Raw genomic sequence first — 22792 nt, forward strand, 5'->3', positions numbered from 1 at the left:
TAGTTATTAATTCATGGAAGTTATGCCATACATTTATGATTCTTAAAATGGAAACCCTCCTCCCCCATACACACACTTTCTTAAGCGTTTCTCTACTGCAATATGGATTGTTCTTCATTAAGGTTAGTCTCTGATTGGCACATTACTTTGGTCATGTTTGAGATCGCCTTATTTCTGCCTGTTTCTTATTGCTTCAGCAAACAAAAGTCATTCAAGACCCAGGGCAGGTGGAGAGGGAAAACTCAGCAGTCTTTAAGTAACTCTTTCTCAGGCAATACTCGATGGAGGTTTTGGCTGAGTAAGAACTGTAGGATTTGATCCTCCAAGTGGATTTCTTTTAGAAATAGTCTTAAATTGGAAGTCTCACAGAAAAAGGAAACAAAGCTAAAAATGGGACAAGGTCAAGTTGGTTTAGAAGCAATTGTATCAAACTCTATGTAGTTGTTATTTTTGTTTCAGCTGAAGTTCCTCAAATTTTTATTAAGAATCTAACCTACACACTCAGCTGGGACCAGAGAGAACAACCTTTTAATGCCTGCTTAGAGAGAGAGTTATATTCATAACTGGCATTGGGGGTCAAACTTAAAGTTGACAGATACAGTTACTCCCCTTAAACATTCAAAGACCAAGATGACTCACCACCTACCCAGAGTATAATATATCAGAAGGCAAAAGGCCTTTAAAAAACAAAACAGAACAGAACAAAACAAAACAAAAAAAAAAAACCCAAAAACCTCTTGAGCATATTCTCTATTTATTGCATGGAGAAAGGGTCCAATTTTCCTCCCACTGAAACAAGTGTTTTCTGATTGACTTGAATGGGAGAATTTTCATAATAAGCAAACAACTCAACAGTGCATATTGTTTTAATTTGCAAGGTGATATCTCAGTCCAATGGCTATAATTTATTTCCCCCGATTAAGAGGCCTAATTTTCTCAAGAAATTAAATTGCATTTTATTACAGGAAATGCACAGATCTGCTTAAGAATATGAAAAAGCTAGGTGAATCTGGGTGAAACAAGTGTTTTCACAGTCATTTATTGGTGGAAAATGGTCACTTATGAAAAGGAGAAAAAGAAAAGTTTAAAATATAGCCCCGATTGAGATCAGTAGACACACTCAAGCCTGTGTATCAGAGAAAGAGTTGCTGCTTGGTTGCTCTCTGCAAAGGCCCCCTCACTTTCACTCACAATTCACTCTCCCCTTCAGTCCAAAATAGCCCAAATATATTTTTTTGTTCTTCAGAACATGCAACAGGCATTTGAGAAGGGCAGAGGTGGCCTTATTTAGTCATTGAGAGGTGGGGAGATTTCAATTTGAGCCTATGTTTTCACTGCCTGGTGTGCACATGTGTGTTTATAAATATATAATGTGCTGCTGTTTTGGTTTTCATTTGTGGAATGATTTTTAATTGATGGCAAGGGTAAATAGAACTCAAAATAGGCTCTCTTCTGTGCCTGAGAATATGCGGGGGGTCTCCTCTGTACTGTTCTGGGTCTAGGAGGTGTTAGGGGGAGGGATTACCCTTGCTGAGTCCCATTTTACCCTCTCCCACACCATATCAGTGGCCATGAGAGTAAACTGCAGAGAGGAGCCAGACAGACTCCAGCCAATAGGGTCAGAAGGAGCCAAAGCAGGGACAAAACATAGTCAAAATTGCAGGAAGTTTCTGTTTGGACTTCCTTTGCCCTGTGCTGATGGGCTGTTTGTTTCAGCCCTCCCTTCCCCCCAGTCTCTACACCTCAGCTTTACTCCACAGCTGCCTCTCTTACCTCTTCTCTCCTGTCCTGTCCTGTCCCCCCTCACCCCATATTTCTTTCTATTTAACTGATCTGCTTCTATCTAAACCCACATGTTGAGGAGTCACAGCACTTGGTGTATCATGTAGCAGCCTCTTCAGCTCTGGCACCTCCTCTCAGTAGTCACTGTGAGTCTACAGTTGTTTGAAACTTTTCACAACTCAACCCTCTGGCTGGGTTACCCAGGCTACAGCTATATGGCATTTTGGAACAAGCGAGAGCAAGTCTCTTGCACTAGCACTCTCAATTACCTGTACAGACAGCCCTTTGAGGTTATGGCTCAGCATGGAGTGTCTAAGTGCTGTCTATTTGCAGAGTGCTAGTGCAAGCCCAAGTCTGTCAACCCAAGAGGCTCACTCCAAAATGTCATATAGACATACCCTTTCCAGGCTAATAAGAAGTCCAATAAAGCAGGGTCTAATGACCCTCTCCCAGGCCTTCAGTCATACTCTGTACTCAATAGTTCTTATCCCCCTTTGCATTAGGAGTTTTTACCTTCTTTTCTTTTTGGGGGGAGGGGCTGGGGGAGGTAAATAAGGGAACTCAGGTCCTCCCACTCCTCTAGGCTCCAGAGTAAGGACCCTGTATTAAGTAGCTATGGTCTGCTTCCATAAATTTACCACTATTTTGCTAGCTCCCAGCCTACCTTCAAGTTTATGCAGGGACTCCTGCAACCACTTGAGTGTCTCTTCCTGAGTTCCATACCCTGGGAGGTCTCCTTTAGAGATTCTTTTTTTTCTCTCTCAGCTTTTGCTAGTCAGCCACTTACTCACAGCTGTGGGGGAAGTGACTGTCTGCCCATTAACTCCTTCATGGCTGCCACTGTGTGGGGTTTATACTCCCCCATCACACCACCCAAAAAATAAAAAATCAAATCAAATCATGGAACTAATATGATGTTTGCAGTCAGCACATTGTTCACTCTGCTTATTTGTTCCACTCCTTCCCTCACCCTGTGTCTGTGAGGTCTATTTAGATTGTAAGCTCCTCAGGGCAGGAGCCATCTGCTACTCTGTGTTTGCACAGTGCCTAGCACAATGGGGCCCCAATTCTAGGTTGGTCCTTAGGTACTACCGTAATAAACTTGATTAATAATAAGGATCAGGGACTGATTCTTACCCTTTGGAGAGTCTCATACCACTGACAGAGCTAGCTTCATTCAATCCTTGCAATGAAGGAAATGCAAGGGCTGTAATTGTGCCTGGTCTTTGCAGAGAGTTGATAGGTTTTTTTTTCTCTCTTCACCACTTCTGAACTGTCACAGGACTGGGCACAATCTTTAGTGTTTTATCTTGAGGTAAATTTGAACTTTTTAGTTTTAGCATTTCTGCATTTGACCCCTCTCTTCACTGCAGAATATTTATTTCATTGCTTCATAGAACATTTATTGAATTACTTCAGGGCTGAACACTTCCTTTTTAAAAGCTTAAATTCCACATGCATTTGTAAACAGTGGAGTTGTCAATAACAGGATCAAGCATGTTAATCTAAAGTACAATAGTGTATGGATTCCTATAATAGAGAAACCTATTTTGTATCATTATGTCATGGCAATTTATTCTCCACTGACATCTGCCAACACTTTGTAAAGGTGAGCTATGGACCTGTTACACAGCTTCAAGTCAAAACAGTGCTCCAAGTACTTGATGGCTTTTATCAACTCCTCTTTGTTGATTTGGTTTGCTTTTTTTCTTTAGACAGTGTTTCTTATACCAGATTGTCTCTGCAGGTTAAGATCTGTTGACATGAAAGAGAGAATGCAAACTGTGAGCAACAATTTTCAAATTTTGAAAAAAGAGAAGATAAGAATCGAAAACAGACAGAAGTGAACAAAGAATAGAGAGGTAGTAATAAAAACAATCAAAGACAATATATTAGGTCTCAAAGGACAATGCTTTCCCACTTATGCCCATGGATCTAACCTATAATATTCTCAATAGGCACTTTCTCTGCCAGAGTCTGCACTAGAGAGGAGCGATTAATTCACAATGAATAATTTATCTGACAAACTTGGACTCTTTTTCTGCTTGAGATTTATCTCCAAGCAGATCACAGTTTCCTGCAAATGTATGTCCCTGGAATGTATTCAACATATTTAAAAATATGTTTTTTTTTCTCTATAGACTGGTCACTTACAAATTGCTGCAAGTATTCTGTACTTGATATTCAAAATATAACCAGTTTTTCTTAGTTGTGATTGGACATTTAAATCAAATGGTATTATGCAAGCAATTCTGAAGCAAGAATCCAAAAGTATAATTCCATTTTTACAAATCCTCAAACATGCAGTATTGAAATTCACTTTGCATAGACATTAATATCAATAAAATTCAATTGCCTGGATATTCACAGAGAATGTTTGCCAAAGCACATTTTTAAAAAAATGTCATCTAATATTTTTAATTTTTTTGCAATATTCCCTAGATGGAATCTTTCTTTCTTTCTTTCTTCATTAGTACTGTATCAGTAACATGCATCAGATCATAACTGGAAAAAACATCTCCCAAAATAACTAATAGAAAATTCAAGTATCTTAGCAGATTCTGTAATACTATGAAAATATGAAGCAAACTGAAATCTTCAGATAAATATTATGCTACAGAACAGCATTAGTAGGTTGTGGTAGTTGAATGTTTTAGTTCAGTTTTGATTAGAGGAAGCTGAGAGGAAGCTCCTATATGCCCTGATTCAGCAAGATACTTAAACAGGTACCTAACTTTAAGCCACTGAAGTAAGGGCTAGGTCTGGTAGAAAAATACAGAAAAAACGTGAAAAATTATCAACATTTTTAACTTTTGAAAAATGTTGACCACTCCACAAGCTTGTTAAAAAAAGAAAACAATTTGTAAAACATTTAAAAATTGTTTTAAAAAAAATGTAATTGAATTTTGTTGACCAGCTCTAATTTGGGCCTTTTATACAACACCCTTGATTGTTACTATACTGTATAGTATAGTAATAGTATACAGTATCCCTGAATATTAGTATTTGACCTTTAAATCTTTTGTAACACAATACACCAAAGATGAACCCTTCAGAGTCACATTCAACAGTTACTTCCTGTGACACTTCCAATTTCCAGTAACACATGCTGCCAAGCTGCTGCATCTTATTTCATTGGTGGCTATCACAATATGAAATTGTGACATATCCCCATTCAACATTTTGCTTGTGATATGTTTCTTCTTGTTTCCATCATAAATCATACTTCAGTACAATTTAGCGAAAGTGACTCCACTGAAACTGCTTTTGCTGAAGTCTCTAATGACCTCTTTCTACCCAAAAACTGAGAACCACTACTCCATCCTCCTCCTCCTCCTCTCAGCCACCTTTGACTGAGTCAGCCATACTCTTTTTCTTGAAATCTTATCCTCCCTTGGCTTCTGTAACACTTTCCTCTCCTGGTTCTCCTCCTCTCTCTCTAACTGCTCCTTCAGCATATCCTTTGGAGGATCCCCTTAACCTCCCTCCAACTTTCTGAGGGGGTTTCACAGGGCTCTTCCCTTTGTCCCCTTCTCTTTTTTTCCTCTACATCTTATCTTTGAGTAATCTTATCCACAAACACAAATTCAACTACCGTCTCTATCTCTATGTTGATGACTCACAGATCTACCTCTTTTCTTCAGACTCATCTCCTTCTGTCCAAGCCAAAATCTTGACTATTCTCTCTGACATCTCTTTATTGATGTCTAGCCATCAACACAAGATCAACGTGTCTAAAACAAAGCTCTTAATCTTCCCTCTAAGCCCTCCTTGCTACCTCCTTTCTTGATCACTGTGGACAACACCACCATTCTGTCTGTCACTTAGGTCTGTAACCTAAAAGCGTCATCTTCAACTTGCACCTCTCTAGTTCCTCTCACATTCAGGCTGTCTAAATCTTTCCAATTCTTTCTGCATAACATCTCTAAGATATGGCCTTGCCTATCTATCCACACAACTAAAATACTAGTCCAGGCTGTCATCATCTCATCTCAGTTACTACAACAACCTTTTCTCTGGTCTTCACAAATGCAATCTTGCCTCATTTATATCCATTTGGAATGCTGATGAGAAGATCATTTTCTTAGCCAGTCGCTTTGACCGTGTTACCTCTTTTATTGCATTCTTTCATTGGCTGCCTCTTCTCAATCTCATCAAACATCAGGTCTTTGTCTTCACTTTCAAGGCCCTTCACAACCTATCTTCACTATTCCCATCATCTCTCATTCACTATGAAGATGTTGACTCCTGCCTCTGAGTGGCCCATGACACTAGCCTCCATCATCCACTTGTTAAATTTTCAACAAGCACTTTCTCTTCTGCTGTTCCTCTCAATTTTGTCTTGCTCCCCATAAATATCTGTAAAGCTACCTCATTATCCTCCTTCAAATCCCTTCTAAAAAATATCTCCTTTGCTGTGATGTCTACAAAAACTTGACAATGGTTAGGCCATTGGTGTGCTGAGATCACTGCTTATCATGCTGACCAATATTGTCTCTTTGTTTTCTTGTACTCCCTGGTAGGCCTGTCTCTATCCATCTGTTGTCTTTTGTTTCATGCTTAGATTATAAAATCTTTGGGGTCAGAGCCATCTTTTCGTTCTATCTGCACAGTGCCTAGCCTAATGCATTCTGGTTCATGATTGGGGCTCCAAAACACTATGGTAATACAAATAATAAATAATATTCTGTTAGTACAACAACCACATTACAAGCAATGCCCTTATACTCTGTCATTATTGCTGTAGTGATAAACTGGAATTGTTCACATGCCAGTGCTTTCCAATTAAAAAAATATTTTTAACTTGCCTAGTGAAAAAATGTTACAACAATCCTAGCAGCTCTGGATATCTTAAAGATTTAGCAAGAGTGCTATAAATGAGTGCTGTAAGTGGTGATTGTGTATATATATTGGGAAAATTTGTCAATTATTGCCACTAGATGGTGCTGCTTGTTGTGTAGGGAAAGGTGCTCTATCTTGCTGTCTGTCCTTCCTTTTGTACTGTCTTTGGTTTCACATATCAGGGTCATTGCTATTTATGTTGCTGCAATCATTGTGGCTTCGATAGCCAGGCTAGAGCTGCTGTTACCTAGCTGGATATGTGTAAGGGAGAGATTTCAATTAATACATCATCTTTTCTCTCTCTCTCTCTCTCTCTCTCTCTCTTTCTCACACACACACATATATGTATGTATTAGTTTAAGGTAACTTAATTGACCCTATTCTTTCCCTTTCTTTTTACGAGCAGAAGCCCTGCATCCTCATGTATGTTTAACAATCACATTATGGGTGAAACTGGCTATAAATGCAGCAACTGAAGAGGGTGCTGTTGGTTCAATATGTAGGAGACCAAAGGCCACCACAGAGGGAAGAAAAGAACACCTCTGTGACCTCAAAGCATCTGGGTGAATCTTTGGGGTTGACTTGGGAGATAAATCCTTCTACTGCCACACATAGAGGAAAATCTGTATTGTGAAGTATGCAGCTTGTATATATTCACCCTCAGCATATCTACCTCTTCTCCAGTCCAAATGGGGAATTCTCTCCACAGAGGGCTGGGAGGGGAGTGGGGGAGACACAATACAAACCTTGTTTTCTCTCCCCGTCCTCCCAGCAATGGATCAAAGGGCTGCTGAAAATGAAGTACAGATGGACATACAAACAGGAATTGGATGAAATTTTATGGCCTGCACTATACAGTAGGTCACACTAGATGATATACTGGTCCCTTCTGGTATTAAAATTATTTGACTCTATGAAGATGGGCTCCTGGCAACAATTCAGACAGTGGTGGGAGAAACAAGGAGCTCAGCATTTAGGATCAACTTCCTTATAATCAGTCGGCTGAGCTACTCTATCATGTCACTCCTTCATCTCCCATTACACATTGGATCTCCTCCCTCTCAGCCCAGTAACATTTTTATGTTTTCCACTGCCTGAGCTGCCACACATTTCCAGAGGAGGGGCATAGGTACTGCTTCCTTCTCTTAACTGTATCTCCCATGTGTAAGGTTAGGGGGCTTCTCATCTCTGTACCTCTTATTATTTGGGGAACACATATGTGGTCCTCTCTTCCCATTGGTCTTTAGGCTGTCATTCTTTGAAGCTGCAGCCCTTTCTTCTTGGTGACTGCTATTCCAGTCACTACTACTGTGGCTGGGCCTGCTCCCTGACATCTGGATATTCATGTTCTGCATCACAGAAATATAGGGCTGGATGGAATCTCAAGAGGACATCTAATCCATCCCCCATGCTGTGGCAAGACCAAGCATATCTAGAACATCATAGTAATGATTGTGGTACCAACACATAGATAGATGGATTGACCATGATGTACAGACCTATCTGAGCAGGAGCAGTTACTTCTATATGTGAAAACCAAGGAAAAAGTCAAAGGCTACTAGGTGCTCCTAAATAACCATAATTGGCATAAAATATATATGAAAAAAATAGACCAAGACTGGCCATTTTCTCATCCTGACCCGTACTTTTTTCAAAAATGAGGGTCAGCAAAATATATAGTCCATCTGTCCTTTAGACTTTTGGTTGATTACTAACATGCTATATGGTCTTCATCTCCTGGTTCCATATTTTCTCAAACATTTTATTTACCTCAGTCCATTCCTTCTGGTCATGACACACAGCCTTGCCATGGAGAACACATCATTTAATAGATTTTTTTATACTTATCAAGGGGGAGCATGGAGAAATAATTTAACAGATGCATTGTGGCTGTAGAAAGTTATGGACATATGAACAATCTGCAGCAGGATTTCTGAGCTGCCCAACAACTCCATGATATCTATGCCAAATCACTGAGTTCAAATTTACACTTGGAGTCGGTATTAATCAATTGTACTCTGGCCAGTTTCCTGTAGATTATATCACTAAAGTTAAATATTTTTATGTCTTGATATATAGTCTTATTTTGTTCAGAGATATCCTAATATCATATTTAAAGTATGCTACATTCAAATCCCTCTCCTGTTTTGCCTTCACTTTCCTCCCAGCTCTTTGTTTGTATACAGCATGATAGGTTTTTAAAAAATTCCTGGGATGAAGTGGAAATTTTAAAAATATTTTTTATGATTCCTTTGTGTGTCTCAGTTTCCCCTATACTTTGCTTGGCTACCTAATGAGGAATAAAAGATTAAGTTTGCTCTCAGGACAGGTTAAGAGACATAGGTGTTCGTGTCACATCTCTGTCTGGGTGGAATGAAGAATTGTAAAGGAACTGGTTGAATCTGACCCAGATTAACAAGGGGGCCAGAGAGACAATGCAAGCTCCAATGCCTTGTGGATTTCCTACCTCTTAGTAGGGAAGCTGAGCAGACTCCAGATGGTAAACAAAAGACTATGAAGTATGAGGTGCAGGGATAAGAGCTTGCTTCTGGAGGAATTGGAGTCCTGGGAACTGTCTAAGGAGATCAGCCTGAGAGTGACACACAAAGCCTGAAAATGGAGTTCATTACAGCTTGGCTGGGCTCTGGGTTAACCAGAATGGTCTATGCTTTAACCTTCAGTTCTCTATGCTAATCTAAGGACTTCCTATGCAGTGTTCCCATTGACTAATAAACCCCACTGTTTTGAAAACGCTGCCTGAATGCCACTCTAATGCTTCATGGGGGGTGGGTTTCGCCTTCCTCTGTAGCATGGGGCACTGGTCACTTGCTGGTGCATTCTCTGTACCTTGAAGTCTTTAACCCATGATTTGAGGACTTCAATAACTCAGTCATAGGTTAGGGATCTATTACAGGAGTGGATGGGTGAGGTTCTGTGGCCTGTGTTGTGCAGGAGGTCAGACTAGTTGATCATAATGGACAGGCATCGATACAGTTGTTTTTGGAGGTAATGTAACTTCCCCACCTCAAATGTCATGATTGTTTTCTCTTCATATAAAGTTTTGCATTGTTGTAATGCAAAGCACTTTTCACAACTTAAAGAGGTTGCCTCCGAGAGCCTCTGGCATATGGGTTTTATGTATTAGTGGCCATAAAGGAGATACCACTTGGATTTAAGGACTCTGCGCCAGATGGTAAAAGCCATATGAATTGCTCAGTCCTTAGAGATTTTTTTAAAAGTTTTATTTTGTTTATCACAGAGAATACATTTCTGGGTTCATAAAGTTTCAGCAGGTTCTGTGTCCTTTGTCATGGAGAAAAGCATTCACTCTGTCCTTCTGAATCCAGGCTATCAGGAATTGTAAAAAAAAGAATTTAAAAGAGAGGATGGGCAGGCTGCCTCTTGAGGGGTTAAATAATCATTTTAAAACTTATCCTGGCATTTGATTACTAAAATTAATAGGCTAACAATGTCATCTATCCTCTGGAATGTTTTATGCAGAATATGAAGCAGGAATCTTTGAAACAGATAAAGAAATGTAGACAAATGCACCCCTTATCATGCTTATTTGGAAACATTATATTGTTGTTACTTAAATCCAACCATTCTTTTTTTAGAACATACACATTAAATAACTCACATATAGGTCTGAAAATTACAGGAGCTTAATATCACATATGGACTTTCCCAGCCACAATGTGAAATAATTCATAATATTTTAAAAGCCTCTATGATCTGAGGTCACAGCCATACGAGCCAAAATAATTGATAAAGCATATTGGACTCCAACAAGAATTCTTAATATGCATCTTATGGTAAGTGCTGTGTTCTGGAAGTGCCATATCATCAGGGTATGTTTTTTCAGTATATGTAGGACTATGTTAAACCCAGCATTTTTGGCACAAAATTTCTACCAGAATAAGATTTATTCTTCATCAAGAGTTTTCACTGGGCTGTTTATCAGTCATCTTGTCCGAAACTAGCCAACTACACTTTTGGAAATTCACCAAAACCTACTATCTTGATACAAAAAAGATACCCAAGCATACATGCTGAGGTAGCCTGCATGGTCTAGTGACTAAGCATGGGACTAGTAGTCAGGTGCTCTAGACTTTTCATCCTGGCCATTTTATTGATTCATTGGGCAAGTTAATTAAACTCTCTGTAGATCAGTTTCACCACCTGTAAAATGGGGAGATTTCGACTTACATTCATCCCTACTTCAAAGGAGTTTTGTGAAGAGTAGCGTGACTAATGTTAAAAAAAAAAAAAAAACGGTCCACATGCTCAGCTGATGACAATGGGTGTAGCTTCATTAAGTTTATTGGAGCTTATCTGATTTATACCAGTTGATGTTTTGGTTCATTAGTTCATTCAGAGACAGCTGGTCACATTCCTCAGATCAGTGGTTCTGAACCTATTTACCATTGTAGGCCACATATGCAGCTCTCTGTGTGTTATGTGGGCTGCAGCTACACAATATATATACTATCTGTATGGCCCTGAGGATGTCACATGAGCCCCAGCTGTGTGGTGATTGGGCTGCAAACGGCCCAGGGGTAGAGAACCACTGCCACATATTCTGTCTCCATTACTGAAGCAACTTTATCACTGCCATGTGTTTATTAGCAGCCACTATGTGGCAACTGTGGAATGCTCCAGCTGCCTGAGATCAAACATGTGACCTTTATTCCAAACTCAGACAGTGCTACCATGGTGACTTCCTTTGATTACTGGAGTGGAGTCAGCCACTAACATATTTTTCTGTTTATTGTACCTCAAATAAGTGACCTTGGGAAATATACTATTCTGATTTGAACAATGTCCCCCATAAATAGCCTTTAGAAACTGTTATTGGCCTTTCATTTCTGTGGACCGAGAAAGTAATTATGGCAAATGCCCCAGCCGCTGTGAAATTTTTCCACTAACTAGTCTAGTTTAATTTATGTCTAGCCTTTTGTGTAGCAAAATCTCTCAAGCACTGAGGAGGTCCTGTTTCTAAAACCTGTAAGCTGTGCTCTCTTCCAGAGCAGAAGTGCTATTGAGAGTGATCAGAGGTGGCTGCTACCCACCCAGATATCTTCAGTGCTGCAAGAAAATGAAATGGCCTAAGGCACAATGTGAATATCAATATTATTAGTATCCTAGCTATGCATCTTGAAACTGACTGAGTTACTTCAGCTAGAGCACAGCTTGACATTAGTATGCAGAATAGGGGTTTGATCCAGGAGAGCAAGATATACTTAGAATCTGATGGTAGACCTTTTCAGTATGTTTTGTTTACTTCTAAAATTATTTATTTCTACTGAAACTTGTAACTCTTGAGTTAATACTGTAATGGGATTAGGGGTAAATCTAGGAATGTTAATAATGTCCAGGAATGTTAATAATCAAGATGGATTAGGCCTTGCCCACACTGGGATTTCAACCGTCGATGTAGCTGCCTCAGTGCAAATACCAAGTGTAAATATGATTTATGCCAGTATGTGTTGATTAATCTGATAGGTTTAACTGCATCAGTGTGTTATGTCCACACTTGGGGTTTGCAATGGTGTAAATCAGTGGCTGAATTCTACTATAGACAAATCCTATACTTTGAGGACACAGATGACTAGAAGTAATTGAATCTGACAAGAAGATCAAAGTTCAAAAGAACTTTGCTCTCCTAAGAGACACTGAAAAGGAACTAAACTGCAGTTTGTCAGCTGCTAGGATGGCTATTGCCACCTGTAACCTGCTGTAAACCCGTGACAGAGTTTTACTTTGCGGTCTCAGTTATTTTAAACTTTGTAGGAGTTTTGGGAGAGTAGCTGCAGCAAAAGCCACTACAGAACCCAGATCAATGGTGCTAGGAACAATCATGGATTACTTCGGCTTAGACTCCCCTCTTCCATCTCTTAGCATTCCTTTTTCCTAAGTCCCCAGTGAAATGTACAGGCCTTTAAGTCAGTGATCTCAACCACTTCAGTTAGTATTTTGGCTAATGCCCCATGCATCTAATGTGGTATGGTCTTCAGGGCCTTGGACAAACAGCAGCCCCCAATAAGTTGCTCACTGGAAACAGTCAATTGCTTCTGCTCAGGAGCCCCGTACCTGCCTCAAAGGTCCTGTCAAACACCCCTCTTGACTATTCACCAGACAACTATAAGGGCATCCAGTTGCTGTATTCCCCGGTGTTTTAAGCCTCCAGAGTCTGAACAAAATCTAGGAACTTCTGCAGCCACCTTGAGATTCCCCCTTCCCTCCCACACACAGGATGCATCAGACTCCCCTTGTAGCTTAAATACATCCTCTCCCAGAACTTCAGCCATGTGGATGTTCTGGGTCTACAGTTTGCTTCTTCAAGGGGCACATGAATAGTTTAACAACTCACAAACAGACTTTGCACACTATTGTAAAACCATTGCTCTTTACTGAATCGCATGTATGTGAGAGAGAGATCTATACAAAAATAATAAACCCTACATACATAACAACTCTACCCTGCATCAATTTTCTCACTACTCCCAAGCATTTTTTGAGCTGGGATCAGGGTGCTCTGGGACCATTTCGGGTCCCTCTGTTGCAGTGCCTGGCTTGTGTTCTATCACATGGAGCCTTCTACCTCCAGCTTGCTTTCTCTGACCTTGCCCAATCCATTCCCTTCTCCGGCCAAAATCCTCCCGTGTGGCTCTCTCAGTCTTCCCTCTTTTAAAACTTTTCAAACCCTTAGTCAGGTGCTACCTACTCAGCCTCTTCAGGTGATCCCAGACCCTGATACGGGGACTTCATTGCTAGGTGAACTCTCTCCTCATAAACCAGCTCTCCTAGATAAGAGCCAGCGAGTTGTTTAGAGCAAATTCCATTTCCATGAAAGAGCACTTAAGTCAATGATCCTCTATTGTTAGTCCTTTGCCAACTGTCTCTAGAATGGCAGTCCAACAGAGATAACAGGACAACAGAGAAGGTGAAGAACCCCCATATCCAAAATGGAGTCTACAGTCTGACAGAGACATATAAAGAGCCTTCAATATCAAATAGAATCCATAAGTTATACATCCAGATCCCCCACATAATCACAAGATCCCCATCCTCTTTTCCTTAAGTGATCTTCCCTCTCCTGAAGTCCTCTATGAAGTTTGCAGGTCTAAAAGGCACCAGATGCACTCACTTCATTTAGTGTTTTTCAATTCTTTGTTCCCTTTTCCCCAAAACGGGAGAAGTTCACCACTCAAAGTTAACTATTTATTGAAAGCATTCAGGTAATGCAAGCAGACATTACTCAAGGAAGTACATGAGAGGCTTCTGGGAGGACTTCAAAGCAGATGGCTGCTTAAGAAGAGCTCTGTACCTGCCTGTCAGAATCCATCTGCATCTGTATTCAAATGCAAAGAAATACTTTCAGAACTACTGGAGAAGCTGTAGAAGAGTCTTCTGCAGATATCAGACCCAGAAAAGAAAAGGACTTTGACAAAATAAAATAAAATAAAAAATCTTTTATTATTGCTTACAGGAAAGATACTTCATTTATTCATAATTAAAATCATAAAAGCCACGCAGACAGACAGTCCCTCAGATAACTATTACAGTTTAACAGAGAAGCAGTGGCTAGTTATATGGAAAATGTTCCTTATAAAATAAGTTATTTTGCTTATTTTTTATATGCTCATCACTAGTGGTGGCTGAGGAAAGCCGCTTCACTACTCGAAGCATTTTTTCTACCAGAGTTCTTAATGGCCTGGGGCATGCTATATATGAAAACCACTGAATCTTGCGTTGTGAAGTCTTATTGTGTTTAGGCCCTTTTCTGTGTTCTTTTTTTGTGAATACTCTTATGAATGAGTTGTATTAGTGTGAAGGCTTTCAAAAAATGTGACAAGTGTGACTATTAACCAAAAATGGATTTAAAATTGCAGATTGTGCTTTACCTTCACGGAGCTGGAGTATCAGATTTGTGGGGATGGAAAAGAATGTTAGCAATGTTGCTAAAGGCCTAATCCAGAGTCCACTGAAGTCAAATAAAGACTTTCATGGACTTAGTGGGCTTTGGATCAGGACCTAAATGACGAAGAAGAAAACAAAATATTAAGTGCAGAGTCCAATTTCTTGGGAATTCAGTCTAATTTGAAAATTCAAGTTTAACATTATAGTTGGATAAGCAAAGTACAGGGTCCAAAGACAGTAGCGACAATGAAGGCAACTAGGTTTGAAATTCATAATTAAAAACAATTAAACTTATATATTACACTGAAATAAAGAAAGCCAAAGGCATAAAGTTAGTGAAGAAACTCACTGTCAGCTCCAAATGTATGACTGCAATGCTAAGGTATTAAGACAATTTTTGAAAGAGACCTCTAAGGAGGTTGCCTGAAGTGCTGGGATAGGCAGAAATGTGTGAATGAATCATCAGACAGAAGCTCTTCACAGCTTAGCTAGCAGGTGGAGATAAATTACTAGAGGGGACTAGAAGCAATAATAGACCAATAATCAGCATGAGTTATAAAGAATAGATCTTACCAGACAAATTGGGTTTTTTTTGTTTTGTTTTGTTTTGTTTTTTGTGTAGAACAAATTGAGGGCAAATTTTCCCCAAAGACTGTGCACAAGTAGTTTGGTTGGCTAAAAGGAGGCTTTGGCATAAGTGGCTCCAAATGTCTGAGAGGCCAGGTAGGTATGGGGAACAAAGAGACAGGTTGTTGGCTGTAGTTAAGGGCATGGCCACATATCGGCACTTCCAAAAGCCCCAAAATGAGTCTCACTAAAACAGGTGCTGCTGCTCTGGTTATGCCTAAGGCACAACTAATTCAATAGGCCCAAATGAAAAAAAGACACTCACCTTACCAATGTTCTGCCTCAGACAGAGGCAGAAGATCAGAGACACTATTCCATACTGGTTAAGACCAACAAACTTGCAGGGTAGCATGGGATGGACAGAGAGACAAGCAAAAGAGAGAGAGACAGAAAGAGGGGCTGGGTGAGAGAGCAAGAAAGCTTTAGAATTTATCTGTGCTTTTGAGGTCTGCAAGATGGGGCTGAACAGCCCTCTAGTGAGAAGGCAAGAAGGGCAGAGGGTGTTTTTGAGTGGTTATTCTAGTCTTGCTGGGGGCTGCTGCACAATACACCTGTTGCATTGTAGACAGAGATGTGATTCTTTTTTATATATTAAGGCAGGTGAGGAAGAGGAGGAGAGCCAGGCTGGCACTGACAGATGAGAAAGAGGATGTGACACTACCCTATCAATAAAGTTATAAGCCCAGTAGGACCCTCAACTTGACATCCTCCAGTCCATCCAGAACAAAGTTGCTAAGGTCATCTTCCTTGCCTGTCATTCTGATCACATTACCACTCCACCCACCAAATCCTTCCACTGGGTTTCCTGTTTCATTGTATCAATTTAATGTTATTTGTCCTCACCTTCAAGGCCGCTCACAACTTCTCCACTTCACGCTTGTCCTCTTATCTCTTATTGCAGCATTCTTACATTCTCTGCTCCACCAGCACTGCCAGCCTCATTTGCTCACTTGTTAGCTTCTAATACAAATATATTTGTGCTTCATTTCATGCTGTCCTGCACGCATAGAGTGCCCTCCCTAAAATGACCCAGAAGGCCACTATTCTCTCTTCCTCCAAATCCCTCCTCAAGAATCACATCTGTTGTGATGCTTATGGGAAATCAGCTAATTCTATTAATGATTGCTAGGTTGAGAGGAAGATAGTGATAGGTAACATCTACTTTAGGTTTATTGAAATGATATTTTAAAAATGCAAATATCTTCTTATGTGACATCTCCATTAGTGGAGGTTTGCATGGTAGCTTATTCTGTATAATCCTCTGCTAATCTCTTTGTGGATGAATCATCCTTTTGTTCCAATCTAAAATACCACATCTTTTTCTGCCTCACATTCTTTCGTCATCAATTTTCCCTTCCAGTGCCTGTAAATATGCATTGCTGGCTGAACCTCTTAAAATGGGCCTTGCAAATCAAATCTCTCTTTTCATAAGGTCTCTAACTAGCATTTGCTGAGTTCCAGTAGTTTTCAATACTTTTTCCTTGGTTACCTGATCTATCCATGATATTTTTAGAATTTTTATAACACCATAATTTGAAGGATTGTAGTTTTATTATTGATTGTTTGAATGTTCATGTTTGACAGTCATAATTTAACACAGACCTAATGTAAGTTTTTAAGAATTGGACTTTAGTCTTCAGATTTATGTCCCTTCTTTATCAGATGTTTATTCTTCAAGAGTGTCTTTTATTCTTGCTATTCTGGTGCTGAAGTCAGTACCAAATCTTCCATCTTCTCTAATGATGTTCCTAAGTAGCAATAATTTCCTCACTTAGTGACCAGCTGTGTTGTTCACTGGACTCCTGTATGTTTTTCCTAGGATCCTTACATACCACCATAGTTTTTGAATTGTCCACATGCAACTCTAGACCCTATTCATAAGTAATCTCTTCTAATTTCATCAGCCCTTCTTCTGAATCAGCCAGCAGCACTGCGTCATTTGTATAGCGAATGTTATCCACCCATCTTCCATTCATCTTAATACCTTTTTCTGTTTCTTCAATTAATTTAATTAAGCATTCACTATAAATGTTAAATAAAGTCAGTAACATTATACAACCTTGTCTCATCTTCTCTTGATCTCTATTAGATTTTCATTTTAATCTCTCTTTGTAATTGCCTTCTGATTCCAGTATAATTATTTTATTACTTTGAGTTCATATCCATCAGTCCCTCCAGATATTAATATATTATGCAATTTGTAGTGGCAGATTATCAGATGCTTTTTGGAAGTAAATGAAACACAAGTATGTTGTTTTCTCCATTTCAATTGATTTTTCTAATATGAGCTTCAAGTTCACAGTAGTGTTTATTATGCCCTTTCTGCATTTGTTGTTGTTCACTTCTTTCTTTATCAATCTTTCCCTATATTTCTTCTTGAATTACATGCAAAAATATCTTAGAGACATGAAATACTAGGCTGAGCTTTCTATAGTCTTTACAATCCATAGTGGTGTTCTTTTTGGTGATTTGGATACATAGTGAGATTGTAAAATCTTCTGGCAATTTTCCTGTCTCAAACATATTCTTCATTACTTCTGACAGGGCTTTCAAGCCTTCATCCTTAGGCTTTTAAACAATTCAGTTGGTATTCCATCACAACCTAGTGCTTTTCCATTTGGAAGGCTTTTTATTGCTGCCATGATTTCTTCGTTTGTTATTGGCGGGCTTACTTGATTGATGCAAATACCTTATTTAGATGCCTAAAGAAGGAGATAGGAACCTAGTGAGATTTTTCAAAAGTGCCTAAGCACCTAACTCCCGTTATAGCTATACTAGCACTACATACACACCCTTCCCCCAATGTGATTACACATATTCCAGTAAAGAAAAGGTTTTTTCCCTTTAGTTTTTCCAAGTGACATAAACTAGGCTTGAAAAAGGCTCTCATACTAGAATAAGAGTGTCCATACGGGATGTTATACCAGCAGCGCTATATTGGTTTAAATTCATGCCTTAGATCAGTATAACTTTCCCATATAGAAAAGCCTTTAAATGTAGAGAAAAGAAAGTCTTACATCTTTTGAAATCAATGTTCATTTACTGACCCCCTTTTTGTCAAGACAACCCGAGAACGCCGCTCCCTACTGTGTCTCAGAGATCTCTCTGTCTTCTAGGGCTTGCTCTTCGGGCCAGTTTCAGATCACCTCTCAGCTGTTAGAGTTCATTACCATATGTGGGTGAGGTGACATCAGCATTTTCACTAGGCCCAGTTTCACCATTTGGAGAAATTAAAAGTCTCTGTTCCGCATAGAATGTTCATTGGCCCCCTTGTTCTAATAACATCTGACTTTCTAGCTCTGGCAAGGTCTCCCTACATTTCGGGCTCCAAGTCCAGCATTTCAAAGATCATTTTGATTTGTCTCTGTCAAGATGATTGAGTTCTGATTGGCATGTCCATTGTTCTTGGCTATATGCATGAGTTCACATTCTCCATCTGTTTCCTTTTTGGATATTGGCCCCTCAAAGAGACAAATTGTTTTTTCCTCAGTAAAAATCTCTCTTACCCTTTTTCTCTTGCTATGAAATACAAGTTCTTGAGAGACCCCCAAACTTATGTCACAAAGGTTTTTTTATTTAAAGAACAGGGCTTGAGGTCAAGAAATTCTAGCTCTGCCACAGGCTTTCCTGTGTGACTTTGGGCAAGTCATTTAATCTCTGTGTATATTGGGGATAATAGCTACTGTACTAAGTTGGAATTGGACAAAAAAAAAAAAAGAAGACTTCAAAAGATATAATAGATTAGTCATAAATTGTGTTTATAAAGTGCCAAATTCTACTCTCTCACACACAAACCACCACTGGAATCAATAACGATTCCTGTATGTAACTGGGGGCCTAATTTGACTTCATCTCTCTTATCCTTTTGAGTGGAATACATGATATAGTAATCACTAGCTGTTAGCAGCCTCTTGATAGCTATCAAGTCATAAGTACAATCGGTTTCCTCAGATTCATAGTCTGTTTCTTCAGCTCCATGGTCTTTTTTTCCTGTTTTTATGAGAACAAAATATGTTTAAATATACTGTAAAATGATCGTCTGGTGCCAAATGATTGCCAAGTGACTTGCATGTATGGGCTTCTCTTTATACACTTGTTTCTCTTATACAAAATCTACAAGAACAACGAGAGTCCTGTAGCACTTTGAAGACTAACAAATTTAATTTCTGCAGGCATAAGCTTTCATGGGCTGCAACCCACTTCGTCAGATGCAAGAAACAGAAATCAGATAGGGGGTATATATATATACATCCAAGGGTAAGGAACAACAATGGGGAGGGTAGGTGTTAGCAAAGTCCATTCAGTTAAAGTAGATGAGGCCTATTCATAACCATTGATTAGAAGGTGAACAGTGACAATTACTTCTTGTAATGAGAGAACCATTCCAAGTCCCTATTCAGACCCAGTCTGATTGTGTCAAGTTTGCAGATGAGTTTCAGCTCTGCAGTTTCTTGCTGAAGTCTGTTTTTGAAGTTTTTTTGTAGAAGTATGGCAACTTTCAAGTCAGCTACAGAGTATCCTGGGAGATTGAAGTGCTCTCCGACTGGTTTATGGATGTTACCATTTTTTATGTCTGATTTGTGTCCATTTATTCTTTTGTGTAGTGACAGTCCGGTTTGGCCAATGTACATGGCAGAGGGGCATTGCTGGCACATGATGGCATATTTTACATTAGTAGATGTGCAGGTGAATGAGGTCCTGATGGTGTGGCTGATGTGGTTAGTACCTGTGTTGGTGTCACTAGAGTCGATGTGCGGGCAGAGCTGGCATTGGGGTTTGTTGCAGGGATAGGTTCCTGGGTTAGTGTTCTTGTTGTATGGTGTATGATTTCTTGTGAGTATTTGCTTCAGGTTGGGGGGCTGTCTGTAAGCAAGGATAGGTCTCAGAATATTTTCCCAGCCTGGCACCACTCCTTTTATCTTCTGGAGGAATGAGGGACTGAGATATGGTGGTAATGAGGTTAACTAACTAGTTGGATTATTAGATAACAGAATTGAGGAAACTTTTTGAGTAAAGTGCACTTTGTTTAAAAATACTGTTATGATCAAAAGCAAAACTTTTCACTCTTTTTAAAAACACAAAAATAGAAAATGAATAATAGGCTTTTTTTGGGTTTTTTTTTTTTTTTTTTGAATTTCACTTTTCTGGTTTGTCATTTTTCCTCCCCCCTCTTTTTTTTTCCATTGCCCCTCTCCCTATTCAGTGGCAAGCTTGAAAGAATGGGGGAAGAAGAAAAAGGAAAAAGGTGTAAAAGAGAAAAAAAAACAAAAAAAATATGGAAAACAATCATTTTTAAACAAAAAATTGATAAAAAATGTCAATAAAAATTTTGAATAAACAAAAATTATGGACCTCAGTAACCTAAAGAATGATAAGAACTCTTTAATTTCAAATACTATATTTGCTATATTAATAAACCCACCAAGAGATTTTAAATACAGTACTGTATTGTATACCATATGCAATAGTCATTTAAAAGGTGATTAAAATTAAACATGAAACCTCAGTAACAATAGTAGCCTTTCTGTAATTGTAAAAGTGCCCATTTTACAGCAAACCTTTGAAGAGAGACCACCTCGTACAAAAGATGACTTTTGCTAATTCCTATGAGTGGTCGCTCTTGGCAGGTTTTACTTCATACATACATATATATTTATATAATATATATATATATATATATTATATAAATAAATGGTGTGTTAGACATTTTCCCTTTCCCCCAACTCTTTGTACATCACTTCATTTCTTAGACTGTAAGTAGAGTACTGCAATAATCAATATTTGATTTGGTCTTATTAAATATTTTTATTAATTAAGTAGAAGAGGGGATAAAGAGCATGCTAATTAAGACCCTGATTCAGTGAAGCACTTAAGCTATTATGCATCTTTAAGCAAATGAGTATTTCATTGAAGTGTTTAAGATTAAGCACGTCTTTAATTGCTTTGCTGAATCAGGGCCTAAATTAATAAATAACACTTGTGATGTACCATATGCAGCTCTGATTTTGTTTTTTGTGTCCTGTACCTTTAAATGCAAGAAGTCTGCCTGCCTGTCTGCTTGGGGATTGGACTGTGAGGAAACTCAAGATACAGGATAAGACTAAATCTTGTCTCTTTCATAGAGATTTTACATTTGATATTTTATTATTTGTTGTTTTCCTTAGGCCTAGTCTACACTTACCTGGAAATTCAACGGCAGTTGATGGGAGTTACTCAAGCCATGCCGAGTAGCTTGCATAACTCCCATCGACTTTGTAACTTTCCTTTAGTGAGCCTTCTCCGCTGCGCTGCGCTGACAGGAAATGCGTTCCCGTTGACACAGCTCTATGCCTTTTGAGGAGGTGGTTTAATTGAATTGAATTCCGGATTGATTGAGTGGGTCTTCACTTCCACTCAATCGATCCGGATAGATCGATCCAACGATGGCAAATTTGCTGCCGTCAGTGTGTACATAGCTTGATCTAGAGTGAAAATACACACACAGCTATTTGGGTAAGGAAAATCAGTGAAAAGGATGGTAGTGTTGAAATGCTGCAAAGAGTTCTGAGACAGCAAAGTAGCAGTAAATATAAACCTAGAAAATGTAAAATGGCAACCTATGGAAATGTGGAAAGTGTGCAGTTTAATTAAAATGATAAAGTGTTTTAAGGTTATGTTCAGAGACTATCAGTATTTTAAAAGAATATTCGAAAAAGATGGGGGGGGGGGGAGTAGTATTTCTAACACTGGTGCGAAAAGTAACATTGTAATGATTAGACTAGAGACAACAGAGAACTGAATAGAATTGCTTAAAAAGCAGTATGTGCCTGTCACAGACTGGCTAGACCTTTAAGGCAAGCTGGCCTCAGCCTTTCTTGTAACCTACCAGTTAGCACCCAGCTGATGGTGATATGACAATTTACTGTAAATTAATGACCCCACCTGCAGGGACTCAGGAAGGGTTACGTAAATAGAGCTGGGAGTTCAGCCTATGGGGGAAAGATGGTAGAGAAAGTAGGACTCTCTTGAAAGAGGGAAAGCCCAGCAGTTTGGGACTAGCTATAGCTCGAGAGTTGTGACACTGAAGTAGAGCTAACTCCTGTGATGAGTCCCAGAACAAAGGCACCAGGTGGTTAGGGAGAAAGTCCTGGGACTGTGATTGCAGAAGGGAGAGAGAAGAGTAGGCTACTGTGGGGGAGTCATGAGATAAGACCTACAAGGAGTGGGAGATCCTTAAGAGAAGCTGCTAGAGTCTCTTGGGAAGGAATGCAGTGGGGGAATCCTACTGGGAAGGGGCCAAGGTAAGAGAAGCTCTTCAGGGGCCAGGAAAAGAGTCAAGAAGCAGAGGTCTTCAGTTGAGTCTGAGGGGGGTGAGAAAACGATTAGTTTAGGACTTTCCAGTTGGACCTATTATGTGGGAAGGGGCGTGAACTTTTATGTGACTTGGCCGGAAGGCCAGGCCACAAAATGACCCAAGATAGGTCATTATAGGGTTAGGAAGTGACTACCGGGAGGCGGGAGTGCCAGAGATGAGGACCTCTGGCAATATTGCACCCTAATCCATGGGGGTGCTACTTGAGGTGAAGATGCACCAATACAATGCCAAAGGCAAGTTTGCTAGATGAAACCTAAGATACCA

This window comes from Emydura macquarii, unplaced genomic scaffold, assembly GCF_026122565.2.
Source record: "Emydura macquarii macquarii isolate MOO-44397 ecotype Brisbane River unplaced genomic scaffold, CSIRO-AGI_Emac_v2 contig_2457, whole genome shotgun sequence".
Taxonomy (NCBI): Eukaryota; Metazoa; Chordata; order Testudines; family Chelidae; genus Emydura; species Emydura macquarii.